The sequence below is a fragment of the Portunus trituberculatus genome, chromosome 15 (genome assembly GCF_017591435.1).
Source record: "Portunus trituberculatus isolate SZX2019 chromosome 15, ASM1759143v1, whole genome shotgun sequence".
NCBI lineage: Eukaryota > Metazoa > Arthropoda > Malacostraca > Decapoda > Portunidae > Portunus > Portunus trituberculatus.
In genome coordinates, this window is record NC_059269.1 from 4,741,076 (window position 1) to 4,753,628 (window position 12,553).

Here is a 12,553-nt window from a genome sequence, read left to right on the forward strand (position 1 = left end):
CTCTCTCTCTCTCTCTCTCTCTCTCTCTCTCTCTCTCTCTCTCTCTCTCTCTCTCTCTCTCTCTCTCTCTCTCTCTCTCTCTCTCTCTCTTACCTATTTTCTCTTCCCTGCCATCCCTGCTTTCTTACTTCTTATTTATCTTGTTTCCTCCTCCTATTTCCTCTCCTCCTCCTCCTCCTCCTCCTCCTCCTCCTCCTCCTCCTCCTCCTCCTCCCTCCTCTCTCTCTCTCTCTCTCTCTCTCTCTCTCTCTCTCTCTCTCTCTCTCTCTCTCTCTCTCTCTCTCTCTCTCTCTCTCTCTCTCTCTCTCTCTCTCTCTCTCTCTCTCTCTCTCTCTCTCTCTCTCTCTCTCTCATTATGTAATGGAAAGAAAAATCAAAACTCATTAGCCACTTGTAGAGAGAGAGAGAGAGAGAGAGAGAGAGAGAGAGAGAGAGTTTTAATCAGCCAGGCGGTAACTTGCGACTTGCGGTGTTCCGTTCATTGCTCAATTGCCGGGTCAATCGAGTCACGGGTTGTTTTTCCCTCATAAAGTACCTACGGCAATCTCTCTCTCTCTCTCTCTCTCTCTCTCTCTCTCTCTCTCTCTCTCTCTCTCTCTCTCTCTCTCTCTCTCTCTCTCTCTCTCTCTCTCTCTCTCTCTCTCTCTCTCTCTCTCTCTCTCTCTCTCTCTCGTGACGTGATTTTTTTTTTCTCTCATCCAGTCAATTTAACCATTTAATTTAAGCTTCGTCGTTTTGTTTGGTCATAAGGATATCAGCCATTGAGTTTTGTACTGCCACTGCTTTTGTTTGAAGTCAATATAGGAATCTGGTGTGTATTTTCAGTATGATCTTGAAAGTCACCCATGACAACTCGAGAAGTGACTGGATGGATGGGTTGTGTATTGTGTTGTCCCTACATGCTATTTTTTTTTTTTTTTTTTTTTGCCACTGAGTTTGTGTATGGTTATGTATACAAAATGCGTGTCATGTCATTGGGAGAGTAATGGTTGACTGTAAACTAGATTTTTATGAGTGGCAAGGTTTGTATCGCATGAGATTAGACTAACAACCTAGAAAAGAAATCATTAAAATTTGTGCATTTATTTACATGTCTACATGGTAGTATGTTTAAAATCACGGGTTTTATCGACCTTTTACAGTAATTACTGATAGATATTTGTCTTTTTAATCATCAAATACTGCGCAAGGTTCGACAGGCAGGGTGAGGATTAAGGCAGGCGGCAGGGCGGTAGCTTGCTTGCGGATCGATATTTGAGTAGTGCACACAGAGCGCTCATAATGCAGGAAGTGATGTGCAGCGAGGCAGCTTGAGGCGTACACTTCATGGGGTCAGTGGAACAGCGTTTGCGATGGCAACAATATCGAGGAGTAGATAATGCAATCCCAAGGCAGATACACCAGAGAGGCTACGAGAAATGGAAAGGTGGTTGCGTCTCTTTGATTAACACTTGCCTAAGAGCTGCCTGCGCGCCGAGCATGACAGACACACGCCACGCAGAAGCAGGAGTTGGATTTCATGGTGTAATTTTCTCACAGTGATCGTCCACATAAGGCAGACGGTGAAGGTGCAAGTCAAATGAATTAGTTTGAAGTTGTGACAAAAGAAGCTAATAACACGTAGGAGAGAAAGATTGAACAGAGAAAGTAACTAGAGGAGGGTTTGATAGTGTGATTTTTTCTCCACTAATCGTTAACTAAAGACGGAAAGTGAAGGTAAAAGTCAAATTAATTAGTTTGGAGTGAAAAGAAGCGAATATATGACAGAGACTGAATGGAGAAAGTGAGTAGAGAGAAGGAAGGAGGTGAAGAGAAGGAGGGGGAAGAGGGCTGGAGTATGGAGGTAGGGAGAGTAGGGAGAGGAGGGAGCGTGAGTGAGGGCGTGCGACAACCTGCTGCAGGGGTCCTCGCTTCATCCGGTGTTCTCTTTCCCGTAACAAAATAGTCTGTCATAAGATTTGCACTTCGGCGTTGCTCCTTACCCTCTGTGGCCCTTGCTGTGCGATTCCCGAAGGCCGCCACTGCCGCGCTTCAAAGAGAGGGACGGATTTCAAGGCGTAGCGAAGGGGAGAACCACTTCTTTTCCCGCTGGCAGGAAGGTTTTCACTCGCTTGCTCCGTCACTAAGAACCGGTTCCTCTCGTTTAAACTAATCCCGGTTAAGAATACATCTAGAACAGGTTTGTTTCCTCAACATTTCAACTTCTGTGCGGGAGGGGAGACCAGGAACACAATACCCCTCGCTCTCTCCAGCCACGTAGGATACCACCACCCACTTCTATTCTTTCTCCACCTCTTCCTCCTTGCCTCCCTCCCTTGTTCCCACTGCTAGCACTCGTGTAATGCCTTGTACCTGTCGACGCTGCCTCAGTATCAATGTAGACTCGGAAACCCTTCGTGGACGCGCTTGAAAGGAACACAAAGGGATTCAGAAGTGTAAGATGATCGGACAGAAAAGGACTCTGCCACCTCTCATCCGGCTTTGTCGGCTTTCATCTCTGGAGGCGAATCTCGGTGCGGCATCGGATGGTGAGGGTGGAGGGCAGGTGCAGAAAGAGAGAGAGAGAGAGAGAGAGAGAGAAGGGGGAGGGAGGGTTAGAGGGAGAGAGGCAGAGAGGCAGAGCAGCAGAGATGGTAGAAGAGAAAAAAGAGAAATAGGAGAGAAACCAAAAGAGAACGATTGATAGTGAAGGAAGTAAGAGAAGAAGACAAAAGATTTAAATAACTAAAGAAACAGGTGCGTGTATAAAAGAAACCATGACAGAAAATAATTGTCAGTGGATGAAGTAAGACGACAAGACATTAAAATAACTCAAGAGAGAATAGAGAGGAAGAAAAGTGGGAGAAAGAAGACAAAGGTGTGATGGAGAGCGATTGACAAAGGAGAAAGCAAGAGGACAAGTGATTTAAATAACTTTGAAGAGAGTAATGAGGAATAGAGAGGAAGAGAAGTGGGTGAGAGAAGGTTTGATCGAGAACAAATGGTAAAATAAGAGAACAGGAGATTTAAATAACTGAGATGAGGGCAAAGAAGTGGATAAGAGAGAGAAGACAATAGAGAAAAAGAAATGCAACTGTGGGAAGATATACAAAAGGAGAAAGAAAAAAAAAGAAGTAAAAGAAAGAGAGAAGGAGAAGACGTGACAGAGAGAGGAAAATGAGCAAAGAAATAAGAAAGAGGAGACATAATAGAGATAGAATAAAGGCAACTGTGAGAAGATATGTAAAAGGAGACAGAGAGAGAGAGAGAGAGAGAGAGAGAGAGAGAGAGAGAGAGAGAGAGAGAGAGAGACTTGAGACAGAAAGAGAAATAAGAGAGAGAAAGAGAAGGCGTAACAGAGAGAGGAGGAGCAGGAGCTGGAGTAGGAAAGAAAAAGAAAGAAAGAATAGGCGAGAAAGAAAAATAAAAGTATAGAGTGACTGACAGGGGAGAAAAGTAAGAGGAAATAGAATCTTCAAGTAACTTAATATTATGTAAATGGAATTATGATACTAAGATAACACTCGGCAGTATGAATTGTGAAGATGTTGGTGTATATATTTCCACACGTCTGCAGTTCATACATTGAGAGGAATATCGTGACAGCCAGAACGAAATTGAGACTTTTTGTACGTAAATATTCGGGGAGTACCAATTACGTAACTGATCTTTCATATATTTTCTCCTTCATTTTATTAACCTTTATTATTCATCTATTTACTTCAACCTTTTATCTATTTTTTTTTTTCCCAGCGCAGTCAATTTCCTTTACGAACACAAATAAAGAAGCGATTTAGTAATTCTTGTTGACTGTGTGTGTGTGTGTCTGTCTGTCTGTCTGTCTCTTACCGTACCCGATCCTATCTCAACACTCTTCACATCACCACGAGACATACAAAACATTAGAAACAAAAGACACAACAGTCATATAACTTAATACAGCATGATGATGATAATAATAATAATAATAACAAGAATAACAATAATAATAATTGCTCCTAACCATTCCTGACTTGAAGACTTGGTGCGGTTGGGAAGAGGAGGGTGGTTGGCAGTGGTCTAGGTGGTGGGAGGTACTGGGAGGGTGTGGTGTGGGGTTGAAGGTAAGGTTGGGGGGTTGAGGTGTGGGTTAGTGTATGTTGGTAGCGTCCCACGAGAGAGAAATGACCAAACAGAACGTGATGGTGTGTGTGGGGGCGACACAGAGGGGAGGTGATGGTTGCTGGATAAATAGACTTTCTTCAGTGTTTTTGCTCTCTCTCTCTCTCTCTCTCTCTCTCTCTCTCTCTCTCTCTCTCTCTCTCTCTCTCCTTACCATACTAATCTCCATACACTCGACTCACCCTCTCTCTCTCTCTCTCTCTCTCTCTCTCTCTCTCTCTCTCTCTCTCTCTCTCTCTCTCTCTCTCTCTCTCTCTCTCTCTCTCTCTCTCTCTCTCTCTCTCTCTCTCTCTACTCCTCTCTCTCTCTCTCTCTCTTCCCTCTTCTCCTCCTCCTCCTCCTCCTCCTCCTCCTCCTCCTCCTCCTCCTCCTCCTCCTCCTCCTCCTCCTCCTCCTCCTCCTCCTCTCAGTTTCCTTCCCGCTACGGTTCCCACAATGGTTCACCTGCCAATCGTTCTGTGTAAGGCAAATAGGGAGAGGAAGGGAAGGAGCGAGGGCGAGCGATCTTCAGTGGGAGGGAAGGGAGCATTTTGCAGCGCCAGGAAACAGGTGCCCTCAGGAAAATCGTGGGAAAACAGGAAAGGTATACCTACCCAGAACACGCAGGGGGTTGTTGGATTGCGTGGGTGACTGATATATTTTGGGTAGTACTTATTTATTTTCCTTTCTCTCTCTCTCTCTCTCTCTCTCTCTCTCTCTCTCTCTCTCTCTCTCTCTCTCTCTCTCTCTCTCTCTCTCTCTCTGGTTCACTCTCTCTTTCTGTCTCTTTTTCTTTATATATTTCCTCACTCACTGCCAACGTCTCCCAGTGTGTTCCCAGGGTTTATTTTGCACCCATTTTTGTGGTCTCATCTTGCCGTTGGGTCTGAAAAGTGTGTGGGTGTGTGTGTGGGTGGGTGGGTGGGTGGGTGTGCGTGTGCGTGTCACAAACGGATCACCGGGAATGGCAGGGCGGTGTGGCCATGATACTCTCATCAACGGGTATGAAGAATAATTATAAACGGATTGTGATTAGCCAAGTGAATTAGCACCAGACGGATTAATCAATACATGTTTTCTTTCCCCTCCCTTCCTCTCCCTCTCCCATTCCCCACCCTCTCTCTTCCAACACAAAATCTCTTCACTGTACTTAACTCATACACAAATATCAATAATAACTGTACTTAAGATATAAACACATTTCATCCTTCTATTTTTTCTCTTTTTTTTTCCTTTTTTTCTCAGTCAGGACGCTGCTTAGCTATTAGTAAAAAAAAAAGACGTGTCATTGACCCGACAAACCCGATGGACGGAGCGGAAATCCAGATGCTGGTTTTTCCTTTTCAAGCCAAGTCGTGACCGTCGTCGCCAGGTGCTGCTCAAGACACCCTCAGAGGCGACCTGGCGGGAGGGAGGGGCCGCCGAGGACACCCTGGGATCAGTGGAGGGGAAAAAATAATGTGTGGAAGAGTGTGGAGAGAGAGTGGAGAGTGCAAGAGGCAGGCTGGCTGGACACTGTCTTTACGAGGGACCGCTGAGGATGCTTTGCGATCAGAGAAAAAGAATTATACAGAAGAATATTCGGATTGAGAGTCTTGTCTTGTGTTTTTGTTTTTAACCTCACGTATGGACTACTTTTTAAAGGCCACGCTAATTATTGTTGTTTTTCTATCAATGACGCATAATTCTTATCAATGGCATCATAAAAACACTGCTGAGAATCACTGTAACTTCTACTAGTCCTTGTTAAAAGTAGTAGAGATAAGACGTGGAGACATTTGAGATTGCGGTTCCCAGGCTTGGTGGAAACCATCTTTATAGTGTGTAAGAGGCACGCTTGCTGCAGACCGTATATTGAAGGGACCGTTGAGGTCTTGCTTGGATGTTTCTGTGAGAATGGCTAAAGATTTTCCGATATCACCTTGCAGGGAAAACTTCGTGTTGACTCTGAGTATGAAAGATTGAGGGCCAGTGGATGTGTGTGTGTGTGTGTGTGTGTGTGTGTGTGTGTGTGTGTGTGTGTGTGTGTGTGTGTGTGTAATTCACCTCCTCGGTCACCTGCTGGTCACCCAGCCAGTCTTCCCCATTACGGAGCGAGCTCAGAGCTCATAGACCGATCTTCGGGTAGGACTGAGACCACATCAACACACAACACACACCGGGAAAGCGAGGCCACAACCCCTCGAGTTACATCCCGTACCTATTTACTGCTAGGTAAACAGGGGCCACACATTAAGAAGGTTGCCCATTTGCCTCGCCGCTTACCGGGACTCGAACCCGGGCCTCTCGATTGTGAGTCGAGCGTGCTAACCTCTACACTACGCGGTGTGTGTGTGTGTGTGTGTGTGTGTGTGTGTGTGTGTGTGTGTGTGTGTGTGTGTGTGTACGCGCATGCTTGTGCGTATGTAAGACCCTAGTGAAAAGCGCTACAAAATCGAGGGTAAAAACATATAGTGAATATACTCTTAATCCTCAAGATTTAGATATCCCTTTGACTACACACTTTATAAGGACTGACACCGTTAGTGGGTCTTTTTATGGCATTTTTGTTGCCTAAGAACAGACACTTATTACATAAAAAAAAACGAAAGCAATTTGTTCAAAATAGCACATAGGAGATAAAAAAAAAAAAGTGACATTTTTGTTTATCATATCTGTAAAAGAATAGTAATCCTAATAATTACTAACTAGATCACACTATAGTAAAGTAAGAATATGCTTTTCTGCATGAGAGAGAGAGAGAGAGAGAGAGAGAGAGAGAGAGAGAGAGAGAGAGAGAGAGAGAGTATATCGGAAAGCCTTAAGACAATGGTCAGTTTGTTGGAAAATATTATGAACAAGTTAGTCAATCTTCTGCCTGATATTAAAGACAATTAAAACGATTTGTCTCTTTTTTCCTCTATTCGACTGGCTGTCTTTCTATCTCAACCTTTCTGTTCGCATACAAGTGGTTGTATTTCTGTACCTGTTCTCTCTCTCTCTCTCTCTCTCTCTCTCTCTCTCTCTCTCTCTCTCTCTCTCTCTCTCTCTCTCTCTCTCTCTCTCTCTCTCTCTCTCTCTCTCTCTCTCTCTCTCTCTCTCTCTGCATAAACTTGTGCATGTGCGTATAAGCGTATCCGGGTACACACACACACACACACACACACACACACACACACACACACACACACACACACACACACACGTCGCTCTATCTCCTCCTTCCCTCCCATGTGGATATTTTGCCTCTGGATTAGGCTTCTCATTTCCTCAAGGTATTTAATTCCTTCCTCGTTTGTCTCCTCTTCATCCTCCTCCTCCTCCTCCTCCTCCTCCTCCTCCTCCTCCTCCTACTCCTCCTTCTCCTGTTTTACTATACCTCTCTACTCCCCTCCTCATCCTTTACCACCACCACCAGTACCACCACCAGTCTCTACCTCCTCCTCCTCTTCCTCCTTCTCCTCCTCCTCCTCCTCCTCCTCCTCCTCTTCCTCCTCCTTCTCTTCCTCCTCCTCCTCCCCCTCCTCCTGCTCCATCAGTCACTTCCGGACTCACGGGGCGGTGGTAATGACTAACGCCCCAGGCCACAATTACCTCCAGGTGATGGGGCAGCTGCTCCTCCCTGCAGGTGGCGGAGAGGAAGGAACTCGGAGGAAGTGGAGGAGAGGGGAGGAGAAGGGCTCGAGTGGGTCAGGGAAAGGAGGCACACGAGAGGGGAGAGAGAGAGAGAGAGAGAGAGAGAGAGAGAGAGAGAGAGAGAGAGAGAGAGAGAGAGAGAGAGAGAGAGAGAGAGAGAGAGAGAATCTAGAATCTAGACGAAAAAAAAAAACAAAGGGATTTTTTTATAAGTTATGTGAAATTTAACTAAAGGTAGGATTATATAACATCGACGAACAAATAGTAGGAATATTAATGCATAAAAAGCCTTCCATTGGCTATGAAGGAAAGAAAAGGAGAGTTTTTGAGGAAATAGTACACAAAATATATGAATAAGTGGTGTAGATATTCGCAGGATTAGTAAGAAAAATATGCAGTGTTGAATCGTGGATGACAGACGAAGACACGGCGGAGAGGAGAGGGAGGCGTCAGAACAGGAGCAATGGCAGGAGAATGATGAAAAGTGGGTTGTCACCTTAATGAATAACGTGGGAAAGAGAGGAAATAGAGGCGTTGAGGATGAAGCAGAGTAAGAAAAGAATGGAGAGAGGTGTGAGGTGTGTGGAAGCGAGAAAGATGCTAGAGAATGAACGAGAATGTTAGAGAAAGGTGAAAAATGCAAGATGTTAAGGCAGGAATTACGTCAAAGGCCAGAAAAAGCAAACAGAGGAAACAGAGGAAAGAAGAAAAGAAAAGAGTGTTTTGATAGCAATGAAGGAAAAAAAAGTCGCAGAAGATAGAACAAGTGAGTTTAGTGATTGAGTTTAAGGCATTGCAACAGAGGGATCATATGGCGCCGTGTGGTACAAGTGTAGGGAGGATAGAAGGCAATGAGATTAGCGAAGAAAAAGAGTAAATGGAGAGGATGGAAAGATAAGACGTAATGAAGAAAGAAAAACATGAACATAATGAAGGAAAATGAAGGCTAGAGAACGTGAAAAGATATGGAGGAGTAGTGAAGAAAGAACATGAATATAACGAAGGAAAACATGAATATATCGAAGGAAAAAGATGCATAGGGAAGATGGAATGATATGGAGACGTAAGGAAGAAAGAAAAACATGAATATAACAAAGCAAAAAGAAAGATGGAGAAGATGAAAGACATGGAGGCGTGGGGAGAAAAGAATATGAGGCTAGCGAAGGAAAAGGGTGGATGGAGAAGATGGAAAGATATGAAGGCGTAATGTGGAAAGAAGGACATGAGAACATTAAAGGAAAAGGAAAGATGGGAAAGATGAACAGATATAGAGGCGTAACGAGGAAAGATGAACATGAGAATAGAGAAGGAAAAGGAAGGATGGAGAGGATGAAAAGAGACAGAGGCGTAAGGAGGAAAGAAGGACATGAGGGCAACGTAGAAAATGGGAGGAATGGAAAAGGTGGAAACAGGCGTGGCGTTCCTTGAGGCGTGTAGCGAAGGTCAGGACAGCAGCACACCATACATCTTCGGATAATTAATTACGTACCCCAGAGGCGTTTCCTTCCTTGGCGTCCATTGGAACACCTGCCTGTCCTCCAGCCGTCTTGCAACACGCTGACGAAGGACATTAGAGAAGTGACAATGTATAAGGCACTACTATTAAGAGTCTTCAAGTAAACGCTACAGGAGAAAACGTATTTGTGTAAAGGATTCAAAACTGGTATTAGAAAGTTATTTAAGCTTTATTTGATCTACTAAGACAATAACTTATCCATCCTTACATCCACCTATCAGATCTATTCATGCATCCATCCATTCTCCAACCAGCCTACTAACACACACACACACACACACACACACACACACACACACACACACACACACACACACACACACACACACACACACACACACACACACACACACACACACACACACACACACACACACACACACAATTCTTCACTCACTCACTAACTCACTCCTTCGCTCAGAAACCCAACTCAGTCACACTTGAGTCACCTGAAGAAGCGCCAGAGGAACAGAAGCAGTGGGAAGGAAGCGTCTTGGCAGCGTCCGTCCCTCCTTCCTTCTTTCTTGAGGCGATGATGACGCGTCTTGGAAACACGTGGCGGCGTCTTCTTCCGTCTCTTTTTTTCCCCTTCACGCACACGAAACTCTCACTCCGATTACTAAGTCCCTTCCGGAAGACGTTTACGAGCGTCTTGAGGTTAGGCGGCAACCTGCAATAAGACGGTGGTTGTGACGTCACATCCGGGAGTGGCACGCGCCCTTAACGTCTTGGAGGAGCGTGTCGGGCGTGTGTTTGTGGGCGGGCGTGGAGGAGCAAGGCCAAGGGTGAGGAACGAGTGATGCGCCGCGCGATTATGGCGCGGCACAGTAGCACCTGGGGGCACTTAGGAGGAGGAGGAGGAGGGGGAGGAGGAGAAAGGATGGTGAAGGATGTATTAGGAGAAATGAAGAAGGATATAAAGGAATGTAAGACGAAGAGAGTACTAAAGAGAATTGGTAGAAGAGGAGGAAGAGGAGGAAGAGGGCACTTAGGAGACGGAGAAGAAGGAGGAGGAGGAGGAGGAGGAGGAGGAGGAGGAGGAGGAGGGATGGTGAAGGATGTATTAGGCGAAATGAAGAAGGATGTAAAGGAATGTAAGACGAAAAGAATACTGAAGAGAAATGGTGAAAGAGAAGGCGGAGGAAGAAGAAAGCACTTAGGAGGCGGAGGATGAGGAGAAGGAGGAGGCAGAGAAAGAAGGATGGTGAAGGATGTATTAGGAAAAATGAAGAAGGATGTAAAGGAATGCAAGACGTAGAGAATACTATAGAGAACTGGCGGTAGAGGAGGAGGAGGAGGAGGAGGAGGAGGAGGAGGAAAAGGAAAGATGAAGGATGTATTGGGAAAAGCATATAATGATTTAGAAAAGAAATACAAAACGAAAAGACGAAGAAGAATAGAGAGAAGTGAAGGAGGAGGAGGGAAAGAGGCGTAAATGAAGAAATCGAGTGAATGAGGAGGAAGAATATACTGTAAATTAGAATAAGAAAGCATGAAAAAAATAAGATTGAGAGAAAATAAGAAGAAAGAACTAGGATATAGAGAATTAAGAAAAATCATTGATTAGAAAAGGAAAACAATTGAAGGAAAATGGGAAGGCATGGAGAAAAAAATAGAAAAATGAAAATAGAGATGAAAGGAGATATGAAAGAATATAGAAAAGGAGAGAAATAAAAAGATAAGAAAATCTGAAGAGATGTAAATAAAAACAGACAAGATTGAAAAGAAAATGGAGGAAAAAAATCAAAACTAAAGAACTGAATAATGATAAAATAAAAAATATGGAAAAGAAAAGGATTAAGGATTAGAGGACAAGGAGAAGGAAGAAGCTAATTTTCTGTGGAGGAAGAAAGGAGGAAAAGAAGATAGAGAGTTGGATGGAAAAAGATCAGGAAAAAGCAGATATAAGAGCTATGAATAGAAGAGAGTAGAAGAACAGGAACAGGAACAAGAAATGACAAAGGAAGAGGGTGTAGTAAACAGAACTATGAAGGGGAATACGAAAGAAGAGAAAAGCGGAAGACAGAGAAGAGGAAACTGAGGAGGACTGAATGAGGGATTACGTAAGGAAGTGGTAAAGGAAGAAGAAGAAGAAGAAGAAGAAGAAGAAATTAAACCAACGCACAGAAAAAAAAAAGATATATGAGAAATAAAATGAAGAGAATATGATGATTGTAGGAACATATACGAAAGAGGACGAAGAACAGAAAGAAAAGAAAAGAAAAAGCTCCATGAAATCTGATCGATCTTTGAATAAAAAAATGAATGTAAGGAAATCATTCAGGTTGCGGAAAAGGAAACGAAGTGGTACATAAAAAGAATTACTCTGGCGACAAAGGACGCAACAAAGGGAGGGAAAGGAGGAGAGGAAGGAAGGTGGGAGGCTAAATAAGAGGAAGAGGGGGAGAGAAGAAGGAGAAGGAGTTAGAAGGAGACGGAAGGGGATGGGGGAGAAGGAGTAGAGAGAGAGAGAGAGAGAGGATATAGAAGATCGTGCCTGAGGCGAACCCTGGAGGCAGAACCTTGAGGCAGACACGAGCAGGTGGTGTGTGTGTGTGTGTGTGTGTGTGTGTGTGTGTGTGTGTGTGTGTGTGTGTGTGTGCTTGCTTGCATCTCATTTCTGGAGACATGAGTTGCTGGTGTGTGAATAATAGTAGCTATTTTGTAGAGGAAGCAGATTGATTGCATTTTGGGAGGAAGCCACCGTTAATACTCTTGGTGGTGGTGGTGGTGGTGGTGGTGGTGGTGGTGGTGGTGGTGGTGGTGGTGGTGATGGTGGTGGTGGTTTTACTGTCGTTATACTTGCATTGCACCAGAGAGTGTTCGGGAAATACTAAAACTACTAAAAAACAACTCTTCCTATTTGAAAGGAAGGCACATTTATCATTCCTGCTGCTGCTGCTACTAGTGCTGCTGTTGTGGTGGTAATGGTGGCGTTACTTCTCTTGTTATCATATACTACAGTGGCTTCAGGAAATACCAATATCTTGCCCATTTGCTAGGAAACCATCGCTATTATTCTTATTGCTGTTAGTCATATTGTTGTTGCTTCTGTTTTTGCTGTTGGTGTTGATGGTGTTGGTGTTACTGCTACTGCTGTTATCATACCCGCCACACATCAGAGCAGGTGAAACATTCAAAACTTTCCAGATGGCTGCCATTCTGCATGCTCAAAAATAAAGTAGATTTGAACTTCAGGAACGCAACAAGAACCTGTCACCTATCCATCTCAGTTGCCCACCCACCCACCCTCCTAGTATATATGTACTTAGCGTGATTAATAGCGAGGCATGCTGACCTTGT